The sequence below is a fragment of the Oryza glaberrima genome, chromosome 6 (assembly GCF_000147395.1).
Source record: "Oryza glaberrima chromosome 6, OglaRS2, whole genome shotgun sequence".
In the NCBI taxonomy this organism is placed as follows: domain Eukaryota; kingdom Viridiplantae; phylum Streptophyta; class Magnoliopsida; order Poales; family Poaceae; genus Oryza; species Oryza glaberrima.
Window position 1 is genome coordinate 21,933,443 of NC_068331.1, and position 14,701 is coordinate 21,948,143.

Sequence of the window (14,701 nt, forward strand, 5' to 3'; positions counted from 1 at the left end):
TGGAAGACTAGCAAGTCAGCTATTTTATTTGCAAATTGGATGGGGTAGTTCCAATGCTATGTCTTACTTCTAGGCACATTCTGATACTAATTTTGCAACGTCATATTGTACAATAAAACCAAAGCAGCTCCCTAATAATTTAAGCAATAATAGAAAAAAAAATGTTGTCAGATAGCACATGAATGGAATGAACATCAACGAAGCTTAATTATAAGAGCGCACATCCGTGGATCCTACTGGCTCCCAAGTCCCAACATACTCTATATTGCGCATTAGGTCTTACACATCAACACTCGTTAGCAATGTCCTCCTTGGATTTATGGTCTCCTTGCTTTCTTTGGCTTCTTTGTATCTTCGAATTCTGTTGCTTCCTGCCATTAGTCATAAGCAAAACTGGAGATGATCGACATGCTCTTCTTTGTTTCAAGTCACAGCTCTCAGGTCCAGCTGGAGTTTTAGCCTCATGGAGCAACACATCCATGGAAGTCTGCAACTGGCATGGGGTCACTTGCGGTACACAATTTCCCCGCCGTGTCACTGCACTTGATCTGTCATCGGAAGGCATCACAGGCTACATATCACCATGCATTTCAAACCTCACCTCTCTGACAAGGCTCCAACTATCAAATAACATCTTCCATGGCAGAATACCGTCTGAAATCGGCATGTTGAGCCAACTCAGAATCCTCAACATAAGCATGAACTCCTTGGAAGGTAATATTCCATCTGAGCTCACTTCATGTTCTAAACTTCAAATCCTAAGTTTGTCGGAGAATTCACTCGATGGTGAGATACCACCTAGCCTAAGTCAATGCTCGCACCTTCAAGAGGTAAATCTTAGCAACAACAAACTTGAAGGAACCATCCCTCCTGTTTTAGGGAATCTTCCTGAGCTGCGAATACTTATCCTCGCTGACAACAGACTTACTGGTGAAATACCACCATCTTTGGGGATCAAACTTTCTTTAACACATGTTGATCTTGGGAGCAATTCTCTAATGGGGAGAATCCCAAAGTCCTTGGCAAACAGTTTGTCTCTGCAAGTACTTCGGCTCATGAGCAACAACCTTACTGGAGAACTCCCAAAGGATATTTTCAACACATCATCACTGATTGCAATTTACCTCCAAAAGAACAACTTTGTTGGACCTATACCTCCTGTTACCTCCACTTCCCCACAAGTTAAATATCTTTCGTTAGAGTACAACACTCTCACTGGGACAATACCTTCTTCTCTAGGAAATTTTTCCTCCTTGCTTGGTCTGCATCTTACAGGGAACTACTTATTTGGAAGCATCCCCGAGAGCTTAGGTCGTCTTGAAAAACTAGAGATACTGTCATTGCAAGTAAACAATTTGTCTGGGTCAGTTCCTCTATCTCTTTTCAATATGTCATCTCTGACATTTCTTGGTGTCGCAAATAACTCGCTCATTGGACGGCTGCCCTTAGACATTGGTTACACGCTGCCAAATATTCAGGAATTGAGCTTCTCAGGTAACAGGTTAAGTGGCTCAATCCCAGTTTCACTTCTCAATGCATCCCACCTAGAGACACTTTTCCTAACAAACTGTAGCTTAACTGGGTCCATACCGTTCTTTGGATCATTGCCAAATTTGCAGTGCCTTGATCTGGCATACAACATGCTACAAGCAGACGATTGGAGCTTTCTCTCTTCTCTCTCAAATTGCTCCATATTGACTGAACTAATGCTTGATGAGAACAATCTTCATGGAAAATTACCAAGTTCTATTGGTAATCTTTCTAATAGTCTTGACAAACTGTATCTGAGCAACAACCAAATTTCTGGGTTTATACCACCAGGGATAGGCCATCTCAAGAGCCTCACTCAGTTATATATGGATTTCAATCTTTTCAGTGGTAATATACCACCAAATATTGGAAATTTGCACAACTTGGTCATCCTAGCCTTTGGGAAAAATGAATTATCAGGCCAAATACCTGATGCTATTGGTAACCTTGTTAAGCTGATTGATTTGTATCTAGATGGGAACAATTTAAGTGGAAGCATACCTGAAAGTATAGGTCATTGCAGTCAACTACGAAAGCTCAACCTTGCTCACAACTCACTGCATGGAGGTATACCAAGAAATATTTTCAGAATTTATTCTCTTTCTGAAGATTTGGATTTGTCACACAATCACTTGTCAGGGAGAATACCAGAAGAAGTGGGTAGTCTCATTAATCTGAAAAAACTTAGCGTCTCAAACAATAGGTTGACTGGTAATGTTCCACCCACTCTTGGTCACTGTGTGGTTCTGGAGACTCTTGAGATGCAAAGCAATTTCCTTGTAGGAAAAATTCCACAATCTTTGGCAAGTTTGGTAGGCATAAAAAAGATTGATATTTCTCAAAACAAGTTGTCAGGAAAAATCCCAGAGTTCCTAACATCCTTCAAGTATTTAGATAATCTCAATTTATCCTTCAACAATTTTTGATGGAGAAGTTCTGAGGGGTGGCCTTTTTGGCAATGCTAGTGCAGTATCAATTGATGGAAACACTCATTTGTGTACATGGGCTCCAATTAAAGGTGTACCAGTTTGTTCAGCATTGGTTGACAGGAAAAGGGTGTACAAGTCCTTGATTCTAGCCTTAAAGATAGTAATACCTGTTATTGCCGTTACTATCACCTTTTCATTTCTTTTGATAATTCATTCAAAGAAGCCAAAGCTAGTAAAGCCACATCTACAACAATTCAATGGGCTTATCAAAAGGATTACGTATGAAGATGTTGTGAAGGCCACAAATAGGTTTTCTTCTGCTAACTTGATTGGATCGGGATCATTTGGAATGGTTTACAAGGGCAACCTGGACCTTCAACCAGATCAAGTCGCCATAAAGATTTTTAACCTTGACACATATGGAGCACACAGGAGCTTCTTTGCAGAGTGTGAAGCCATACGAAATGTCCGCCATCGAAACCTTGTAAAAATCATTACTTCATGTTCTTCAGTGGATTCCTCTGGAGCAGATTTCAAAGCATTGGTGTTTGAATACATGCAGAATGGGAACCTAGAAATGTGGCTGCATGCAAAGAAACATGATCATAGTGAAAGAAATGTTCTAACTTTAAGCCAAAGAATCAATATAGCCTTGGACATAGCATCTGCTCTGGATTATTTACACAATCAATGTGCATCCCCACTAATACACTGTGACCTGAAGCCAAGCAATGTTCTTTTGGATCTTGATATGGTTGCATATGTTAGTGACTTCGGTTTAGCAAAATTTATGCGCAACAGATCAAATGTACATGAAGATATTTCAACAAGTTTGGCTTGCTTAAAAGGATCAATAGGATACATCCCACCTGGTAAGGCAGCTTATTTTGTAAATAAATGGTTCTGTATTTTCTTAACATAATTATAACCAAACTAGAATATTAGTTTCTAGTTATGAAAACTATAATACTTAACTTAAATGCAGAGTATGGCGTGAGCAATGAGATATCAATCAAGGGTGATGTCTATAGTTTCGGAGTGCTTTTGATAGAAATGATAACAGGCATTAGTCCGACCGATCAAATATTCAATGATGGTACAAGCCTGCGTGAACTTGTTTATAAAGAATTACCCAAGAACACTTACCAGATTGTTGATCCCGTCATAATGCAAGACGAAATTGATACCACTCAAGTGATGCAGAACTGCATAGCTCCATTATGGAGAATAGGACTCTCTTGCTCCATGACTTCACCCAAAGACCGATGGGAAATGGATCAAGTTTGTACGGAGATACTCAGGATCAAGCACATATTCTCAGAGATAGAAGGTGACCAATGAAAGAACCAATCATTGTTGCCTAGTGTATTGATACAAGCTCCAGCGCCATTTGTTGAACTCCAAGTCCAGTTTGGATCTATCTTGTGCGTAACATACTAAATTGCTTCTAAAGATTTATTATCGTAACACAGCTGAAACTTCTGGCATTTGCTTGCAACTTGCTAATAAATTTCCTGAAACATCATCATCATATATAGTACTATGCTTAAAACACGCTTGACACTACTGAAACAAGAGGCTCAATGGGTACTTGTGCATTGGAGCTCCATACCGCGAAGACAACGGAAGAAGATGGCAGGCAAGCTTCACCGAGGCCTGAAGACGACGATGCGCACGGACGGTCGCCGCCGTCGAGGGGCGCGGTGGTTGATGCCTGCCAGCAGCAGCTTAGCCGCTTGGATAGGCGACGCGAGGAGGCCCGGCCGGCCGCGCGGATCGACGCCAGCCAAGCTGATAGGCGATGGGGCCCGCTGATAAACGCCGGGAGGCGGGAGGAGGCCGGACAAGCGGAGCGAGACGGGGAGGCAGCCGGCCAGGACGTCCCGGGCGGCGGCGGCGGAGGCGGAGGCGGCGGCGCAGGGAGAAGCCGTCCTGAGCGGCGGTGGCGCAGTGCGAGCCCATCCAACCGGCCTTTCTAAGGCCCAGCGGGAGTAAATTTACAGGCCAACATGTAGCTTACACCTGTTTTCAGCCCAAAATTTAAACGAAATCATAGGGCTTGTTCACTTTAGCGCCACTTTTTTAAACATGACCGTTCATCTTATTCAAAAATTTTAATAAGTATTAATTATTTTTTTATCATTTGATTTATTGTTAAGTATATTTTTATGTATACATATAATTTTACATATTTTATAAAAGTTTTTAATAAGACGAACAGTCAAACATTTGCTAAAAAGTTAACGGTGTTAAATATTTAGAAACGGAGGGAGTACCTTACTAGCACCATCATACCAAAATTTAGTACTTCCGGAACATTTCTCTCATTAAAATGCTACTAAATTTTGGAAAGGCATCAACTGAATACATCCGATGCTATCAAAATTTAGCAACGCTAAAACTTTGAAAATTTGGCATTGCAAAAGTTTAGTAACAACGAAATTGGTAACGAAGTGAAGAAACCCACGTATCTCGTGGTACACTCTGTCCGGACTCCGGAGAAACGAGTAGAAAGCTAGTTGCATTAAGAGCAGGTACAATAGCAGGCTATAAGCCAACATATTTTAAAGAGATAAAGGAAAAGAGAGAAGAGCAATGGGCTAGAGATCTGTAGCCAGCTGCAGCATGGACTTCAAGACGTAATACGTGTATGACAGGTGGGACCAGATATTAATAGTATAGTAAACAACTATTATATAAATTGGTTATTACATTAAATATAAATGATTTAGAGCTAGTAGTTGGCTATACTATTAAACTTGCTCTTAAACATGCTTGGCACTAACAATGCAATAATAACATGTGGAATGGCTCACACAGTTCTTCCTCCGGTGCGTGATCACGAGCTCAGCGTGGGCCTCCTTCCTCGAAAACAGATCCTCTTTGATTCTACCCTCTTACTTTGAGCAGTTAACTTTCATTTCATTCAGCAAGGAGGGCAAATAATGCCATTACATTTCAGAAATCAATTTTCAGCCATTCCTAAATCCTAATGATAGCATGCGTATTAGTATTGGTCGTCACAATACATACACATGCAGCTACTGCACATTTTAGAAACAGATCGAACAATTTCACCACCAATTTCTATCGAGAAATTCATCTTCTTGACTAGCTGCTTCTCAACCACTTCTTCTGCATCCTGCCTCCATCTAACTGCTTCTGACTGCTCAACAAGGCCTTCGCTCTGCACATGCACCACCGGCTGTGAAACCATATGCGGGCTGCCTCGTTGTACATGCCTAGATATATAGAGAATAAGCTTTTGAATATACCCTCTCTTAATCAAATACTCCCTCCGTATTTTAATGTATGACGCCGTTGACTTTTCAACCAACGTTTGACCATTCATTTTATTTAAAATTTTTGTGCAAATATGAAAATATTTATGTCATGCTTAAAGAATACTTCCTCCGTTTTACAATGTAAGTCATTCTAGCATTTTCCATATTCATAGTAATGTTAATGAATCTTGATAGATATATATGTCTAGATTCATTAACATCAATATGAATATAGGAAATGCTAGAATGACTTACATTGTGAAACGGAGGGAGTATTTGATAACGAATCAAGTCACAATAAAATAAATAATAATTATATAAATTTTTTTGTATAAGACAAATGGTCAAACGTTGAATAAAAAGCCAACGGCGTCATATATTAAAATATGAAGGTAGTAGTACTTCTCGGAATCTTTTTCCCAGTACCAAAATTGACATCCAGTTCCATTTCGCTGCAAACAATGCCATAAAATAAAACCTAACTCTACTAGAAATTACACCAATACTCTACTAATTAAACCAACTCACCTAGCGACTTGAGCAGGTGTAAATGATGCGTCCTTTGTTATCAGGAGTCTTGGCCTTACGCTGAACAATTATCCTGCACTCGCATTCCGGGCAATCAATCAGAGGGAGCTCGGGCTTATTACCCATTTGCTGAGTCGACACTGATTACCTAGTTAGAATCACCCATCTATGGTGGCGACGATAATGTAGGCTTCAATGGCCTATATGTCAAAATGGACCACTTGGGGAGCTTGCACGATGAACTAGCACTAGTACAAAAAGGCTTTTTCCATACGGGCAAAAGACATCTTTGCATGCGGTTGCGGCAACCGCATGGGAGAGAAGGTCTGCAAAAATCACCCTTTTCGCATGCGGCCGGCCCAACCGCATGCGAAAATCTCATTTTCGCATGCGGTTACTTATACCAGCCACATGCAAAAATAAATTCAGCAAACAAAAAAAATAAAAATCCAAAATATCCCAAACCCTAGCCCGCCGCCGCACGGTGCCGGATTCATCGCCCCCGCCGCCCGCCGGCGTCGCCGGCACCGGATCCGTCGCCCACGCCGCCCGCCGTCGTCGTCGGCACCGGATCCATCGCTCACGCCGCCCGCCATTGTCGCCGGCACTGGATCCGTCTCCCCCACCGCCCGCCGTCGTCGCCAGCTCTGGATCCGTCGCCCCCGCCGCCTACCGTCGTCGCCGGCTCCGGATCCATCGCCCCCGCCGCCTACCGTCGTCGCCGGCTCCGGATCCATCGCCCCCGCCGCCCTTGGCGCCGGATCCGCTCGAGGCGGCGCCGCCCGAGGCGGCAGAGCCGCCCCCGCCACCGCGGCAGTGAGGAGGGGGGAGGGGCGGTGAGGAGGGGATGTTGGTGGCGCCGCTGCCCGAGGTCGTCGTCGCCGCGGGGGTGGGCGCCGCCGCCGGATCCGCGTTGGAGGAGGGCGGGGGAGTCGCCGGCGACGACGGAGGGAGGTAGAGGAGGCAGATCCACCCGGATGGCTGCTCCCGCCGACCGCCGCCGCGTGCCACTGCGTGCCGCCCTCGGCCGCCGCCGCGTGCCGCCGCCTCGCGCCGTGCCGCCCTCGGCCACCGCCCCCGCGTGCCTCCTTGCCGCCACCTCGCGCTGCGCAGCCCTCGGCCGCCGCCACCGGGTGCCGCCGCCACCGCGTGCCTCCTCGATGTCGCCGACGCCCGCCCGTCTTAATGTGTGTGAGGGGGAGAGAGAGAGAGAAGGAGAGGGAGGGAGTTGAGGAGAAGTAATGGTGGAGAGGAGATAAGAGAAGATAAGGTTGGAGATAAGGTTGCTGAAATTTTGAAGTGGTGGAGAGGGAGAGGAGGCAAATCAGACTTCTAGATAAAAATGAACATTAAATCTAATTTTGTGGTATTAAATGAACTAATGTGAAAACGTTGTCAAAAATAAAGTTGTAGAGATCATTGATATCTACCAATTTTCTTTTGGTCATTTCTCCATCCAAGTTTGATTGAGCTATATAAAATTTGAATTTTAAAATATAAGAAATTCAAATAATATTTTGAATCAATAAATGATTTCAAATGAAAAAGTTGTGAACAACAAAGTTGTATAACTTATCAAGATCTATAACTTTTGTTTTGGTCATTTTTCTATATGACTTTGTTTGTACAGTTTAAATTTGAATTTCAAATTATAACAACTTCAAACAGCATTTTAAAATACTAATTGATTTCAACTGAAAAAGTCATCAATAACAAAGTTGTATAAATCATCAAGATCTATAACTTTTATTTTGGTCATTTTTTCATCCGACAAAGTTATTTGTAAGATTATTCACAAAATGTACATATCTCTTATATAGTTTATAAAACTATAAGAGAGATGTACATTTTGTGATCAATCTTACAAAAATCTTTGTCGGATGAAGAAATGACCAAAATAGAAGTTATATATCTTAATGTGTTATACAACTTTGTTATTGATGACTTTTTCAGCTGAAATCAATTACTGCTTCAAAATATTATTTGAAGTTTTGAAATTCAAAGTTTTAATTGATAAAATAAAGTCACAAGAAAAAAATGGCCAAAATAATAGCAGTAAGAACACAATAACATGATAGAGGATGATTTTAGAAACATTTAGAAAAAAGAATCATCTAATTTGGAGTGCATATGAGTGAGATACACTAGTTTCAAATTTTTCAAATTTTATTTTTGCATACGCCTCCTTAAGCGGCCCGTATGGAAAAATCGATTTTTCCATACGGGCGCTTAAGTGAGCCGCATGCAAAAATGAGCTCATTTTTGCATGCGGCCGTCTTAAGAGGCCCGTATGGGAAAATCGATTTTTCCATATGGGCCACTTAAGGGGCCGCATGCAAAAATGACCCTCGATTTTTGCAGACGCCACTAGTTATGGTCCGTTTGCAAAAATCAAGGGGCCTCGTACAGAAAAAATCACTTTTGTAGTAGTGTAGCTAGGGGATTTGATGCGGGAATCTGTGATGTGATGGTTGGGAAAATAAAAGGGGATCTTTACATAGTTACCCCTGCAGCGGTCGGCCCTGCATGCCATGTCAGTGGTCAAAGCGTGTCGTGGTTGGTTTGGATCACTAATAGAGTACACCTAATTGAGTTTAGGGGTCTAATAATGCACTTCGATAGTTTAAGGATCTAGACGATACATCTGTATAAGTTTAAAAACCATCCATGTACTTTACTCATAAAAAAATTCATAGTCAAAGTTCAGTTTTAGAGATTGTATCGTTGTACAAAACGTAGAACTGTAGGGAGCAAGTAAGGTGGAGCACTGTCAAAGAGCTTAATTTCTCTCCCGTTAACTTGCATGTACAAGGATTCTTGATAACTACTTTCGACTCTGTATTATATAAAAAAGTACATGTAGGCTAAAATACTTAAGAGTAAATTACATTGGTGGTACATGAACTTGACAGATGGGTACAACCTAGTATACAAACGTATAAAATACTCGTTTTAGTGCATAAACTTGTCTAATACATGTGGAACAAGGGCAAAATGATAAGTTGTGGCTAATAATGTTGAATTAGAGTTTACTTAGAATGGAATATATGCACACACACACAAGGGGTCGTAAGTCATGCTACATGTGTGAATAGCCCTCTACTTGATATTTGTTTTTTTCTTCAACTGTTCTTAATTCATTGCATCCTTCGTTTTACTTCATATTATTTGTTTCTTTACTTAGTGTCCGTTATTATACATTTGGCCGAGTATATTTATGTCTACATGGCATCATCCTTATATGTGACCGACGTAGCATTCTAATTAATATTTAACTAAGTAGAATTAACCATAACATGCCCATTTGGCCTGGCCTGTTCTCAAGGAGCAGACAAGTTTGAGCAACAAAAAAAACGTTTTACAAGTTTGTGTATCAGATTACATCCACCTCACAAGTTTATGTACTGTCGGTACAATTTACTTAATACTTAACCTACTCCCAGATAATCCAAGCAAACAAATATTATATATCAGTACTATAACAAACGGTTTGAACAAGTAAACCTACTCCCATATAATGTATTAGTATAACCTACTCCCATATACTGGCAAAGCTGAATACATAAGGGCACGTTTTTATTGCTCTAAGCCTCTAACAAATAGAGGGGTGCAGTAGTAAGCTTCATTCCAAAGGTAATTTTACCATCATAAAGAAAATACAAAATACCGGGAGTTAATATATTTTTAATATAAAACTTGATACTTTCGTGTAGTTATTTTGAGGTGCTAAAATTTTTAGTGTAAAACTTTAGTGTTTATATGTACTAGTACAGTACTTAATTAAGAAACGTATTTTATCAAATTCCTAAAGGACAAAACACACAGTGATCGAGTATCTTATCAGGTATATCAATATCGTAGTTGTTGGTGGTTTTGTGTGGGATATGACTCGTCAATGTCGAGGTCAATGCAAGGCCACGCGGGAGGTTCGTTGGCCGTATGTACTGACTCTCCCATCTTCTCGCTGTCGTCTGTAATGTATTCCTGAATTTTACTTGGAACATCTCCACAACGTAGGAACGAATTAGGCTTCAACAACTGCTCCCAGATAATCCAACGAAACAAACAGGAGCAGGTCGGCGTTGATCTGGTTTGATTGAAAACGCAGGTGATGAAAAGTTGCACTTCTGAAGCGTGGCAATATCCAAAGAGTAAATTGCACCACTTGTTCTTCGAGTTGCGGTTTCACCTAGATACATGAACTTGCAAAGCGTATATTAAGATAGTTAAACTTAGTTATAATATCAGACTAAACCCAACCGGCGGTGGCAATACAGTTCATGCTAAGAACAAAGGAAACTTTTTTTAAGTATCTGGTGGACGTTCACGCATTTATTGCAGGTTAACTAAATAGTTATGAAATATTTTTTAAAAAAATTGAAAACATATATCAATATATAATAAATCGCTCCACAAACACGTAAGTTCAAATTCCACTTCTACAAGTTGTAGAAAATTGAATATGAATATTAGCATAATAATTAAAGTTTAATTTGTTGTTTTTGTTAGGACACTCAGAAGTTGAATTTTAACTTGTACATTTTTGGTGTGATATATTACATAGTGATCTATGTTATCATTTTTTTAAATTTTTTCACAACTATTTAGTTGATATACAATAACGAGATAACGCCCACGATATAAGCACTATACCGACAGTTGGCATCTCTTCTTTAGAAGTTCATAACTTTTATAAAAAATAGGAAATTTATAACCTTTTCATATGAACTCCATCGGGATGAAGCAAACATGATATGAAAGTTGTAGTTCTCCATGATAGTTTTTGAATTAGAAATCATCAAGATACCTAAATATTCAAAAATCAATACTGATATAGATCGATGTTGTGAACAGTGGCAGAGACAGGGGCGGCCAATGGCCTGTCCCCCCCCCCCCTCAAACAAAATTGTTTTCACACATAATTAATATTCACCTAGCTAATTAGGTAATTAACGTAAGTAAGTAGTAGTATATTAGGGGGAAACTATTCTAATCCCTCGAGGGGATGTTCCCTCGTTTACTCAAAAACCATCTAAACGGTTATGAAAATTTCTGGAAAAATTTGACAACATTCATACAACACATATATAGAACTTCACAAAATCTTAAGTCCAAACTCAACTCACACGTCGAGATATAAAAAAGACAAATTCAGCATATGAATAGTAGCGTACTGTTTATATCTAAATTTGTCTTTTTTGTTTCTCGATTTGTAGATCGAATTTGAACTTGAATTTTGGTGGACTAGTAGGTATCATTATACTCTACATTATTAATTTTTTTCAGATTTTTTCACAACTATTTGCATTGAATTTGGAAGAAAAAGGTATACGAGGGAATATCCCCTCGAGGGATTAGAATCCACTCCCGTATATTAGGCCCCTCCTATGTTGAAATCCTGGCTCCGTCACTGGTTGTGAATGGATTGCTTAAAAAAAAGGAAGTCGTACGTGATCAACTGGAGGTGATCTCTTGTGTTGTAACTCTCATTATTTACTTTTAACACATCAAATCCATGTCAACACATTATAACTCATCATGCTAGTTTAAATCCATTAAACTTAATAAAATTCCTACTGAAGCGAACTGAAGTGTTATGATGTTACATCAAACCAAGAAGATTTCTTTTTGCTGTTACCATTTTCATATAATTTGGATTTTTATCTATTAACGTTTTATTGGTTTCAAAAAGAGGTAATCACTAATCTGCAGGATTTAGGACGTGCTAGCTCCATCACTTATAAGATCAAGGAATCAAGGTTAGCTCAAGGCTGATCATCACGCCATGACTCCAGTAAGCGGTCCCAGAGACAGTACAATTTTCAGTTAAATAAAGGGGAAAACAACACAAAGAGTTACACACAAGTGTACGTTGGTACGAGACGTACGTACGTAGTACTTCCATTACATCAGAAACAAAAAGCACTGGAAAGAAAAATTACATATCTCGCGGTACACACCGCGGTAGAGAAAACCAACGACATAAAGCTTAATAGTAGTTGCATATGCGTACATAAATCCACGAAGCTTAATTGGATACAGAAATCATCGGTAAATTACGTACTTCAGTCTTGTGAGTATAGAAAATGCTAGAATGACTTACATTATGAGACATGAGACAGAGAAAGTACATGTGGAGGGCTTACAGTTGATCGATCACAAGGCACTGTTGTCTTTCCGGGCTGCAGGGCCGGCGGTAGCTGGACCGCCATCGGTGAATTTGTTGATGCTTCTTGCACGCGGTCTATCTCCATTTCCCCGACCCCCGCCGTTATAAACATACGCGGCCACCATGAGAGGCGGCAACGCGAGCAGCGCGTAGCGGGCGGTGGCCAGCGACGGGATAAGCGCCATTGATTCTCTCCGCAGCAAATTCGACTTACCTCGGCCTCTTCTTCTAACTCCCAATTAAGCAGATCACACGTATACGTACGTCGATGGGTGGACGAGTACTGATATGTGTGTAGATGGTTTGCTGATCACAGGGTGCAGCTGCTTTCGTTGCAAGAGAGCGAGCAGTATTTATGAGCTGGGATTGGGTAAACGGCTGCGTCGTCGGAGGCGTCAGCTCCCGCGGCTGGATTGGATGGGATTATGTTATAGATAAGTGAGTTTTTTTTTCCCTTAGAGAAGGGTATTTTTTACTTGGCCTCTATATCCAACTAGATATATGCAGCATTTTCAAATTAGAAACTTAAGTACTTAGCCCCCAAATAACCCAATCTGAAATTCGCTCATATGGAGATTTAAACTCAGGACCTTGGAGTGCTACTTAGTTCACTGCAACCACTAGTATACATGTCTTTTCACAATTCACATAAATAAGTGAGTAGTATATCAAATGTTTGGTGGTTTTATATCTCGTCAGTATTTTTTTTCCTTTTGACGAGGGTAAGTCGTCACTGGTCAGTATCGGGGGTGCAATAACGCAACGGCATGCGGCGAGGACATTGGTGGATTTGTGAAGAAATATAGTACTGGGTAAAGGACATGGGTTAGAGATTGTACGTGTGGTTGGATTGCCTACACTACCAAAATTTCGATTCTAAATTTTAGTAGGACTAATTAAGATATATTGTTTGGTTTGGTTTGATGCAATATTCAGTAGTATGGCGAACTGAACAAAAGCTCAGCGGTTAGGTTAGAACTTAATTATTCACCTGGTTTTAAACTTTAGATTGACTTCATCAATCTTAATCTCAAGAAGATATATTGATCTAGTCGCTCAAAGATCTTTGTATTGTGTTTAAAAACATAATAATTAAGTTGTGCGAGATAAGTACATTACCAAAATTTACGTGTACATATAAAATTCCATTATCGAAGCATTAGACACTGATGCAGAGTTTAACATCACAGATAAATAGGAAAGGAAGCATGTCAAAGCATTTCTATATCACACATGAAACATCGAGGTCTAACTATTGACATATACTGGTAAAATTTCATAAGAACAAACATTAAAAAGGCATCGGCCATGCAGCTAGCCCATAGGTCAGACACGACCACACCTCACTCCTCAAATCCTACCTCATGGCTGGTACAGGCTCCTCATCGCTTTCCCCATCGCTGGTGTCACGATACCCTTCCACGACAACGATGACCATTTTTGCTAGCTCCCACTACTAGAAAACTGAATTTTGGTGACTGCCCCACACCTCTTGTGATGGTCATGCATGAACAGTCACAAAAAAAAATCTCTCGTGACAGCCGTATCACACTATCACAAATTTTAGTTGTTTGGTGACAGGATGGATTATGCAGTCACAAAAGTTTACATGAAATTTTTTCAGTTAAGTATAAAAGTATTGTTTATAATATTGGTAACTGTTATCGTTCAAAGCTGTCACCGTTGATTCCGTAATTGATTTAATTGGCATGACACGCTGAAAAAAAAAGAGAAATAGATGATTAGTTTATTTAGAAGAGTCCAGCTCTGTTTCTCTCTCCTCCTCCTCATTCTGCTCTCCGTTCCCCTCTTCTGCTCTTTGTCCTTAGAACCCTAGAGAGGATTTGACCTCCCCTTCAGCGATGCTTGTCGCCGGTGGCGCCGCCGGTTGAGCCGCTGCGTGTTCTCCTCACCTGCGCCTCCCGTGTGTTCTCTTCTCTCAGCAAGTTACCGCACTGCTGCTCTTGTACGGTGGCGTCCCTGCCGCCGCTGTTCCTCTCCTCGCCGTGGGATCGATGCGCGTCGCTGCTGCTCACCTCTCCGGTGATTGGTGCTAGGTGTTCCCCAATCTTCTGGTACTTGTTCTTCTCTCTATTATTTCTGTACATCTTGTGGTGATTGATGTTCTTCAGGTGTTTGATGAAATGCCAATGCAGAAAGTTTTGTTGTATCAATTTGTAAGCCTTGTTTCTTGCTTTTTAAAATGATTTCCATGCGGTGTGAACTAGTAATTTGATACTATCTTTTTATTAAATGGATGC

At 40.7% G+C, this 14,701-nt stretch overlaps 1 pseudogene; it reads left to right on the plus strand.

Moving 5' to 3' along the window:
* The first annotated feature begins 464 nt into the window (after positions 1 to 464).
* Positions 465 to 3,800, plus strand: LOC127777006 (probable LRR receptor-like serine/threonine-protein kinase At3g47570; annotated as a pseudogene).
* Positions 3,801 to 14,701: the final 10,901 nt, after the last annotated feature.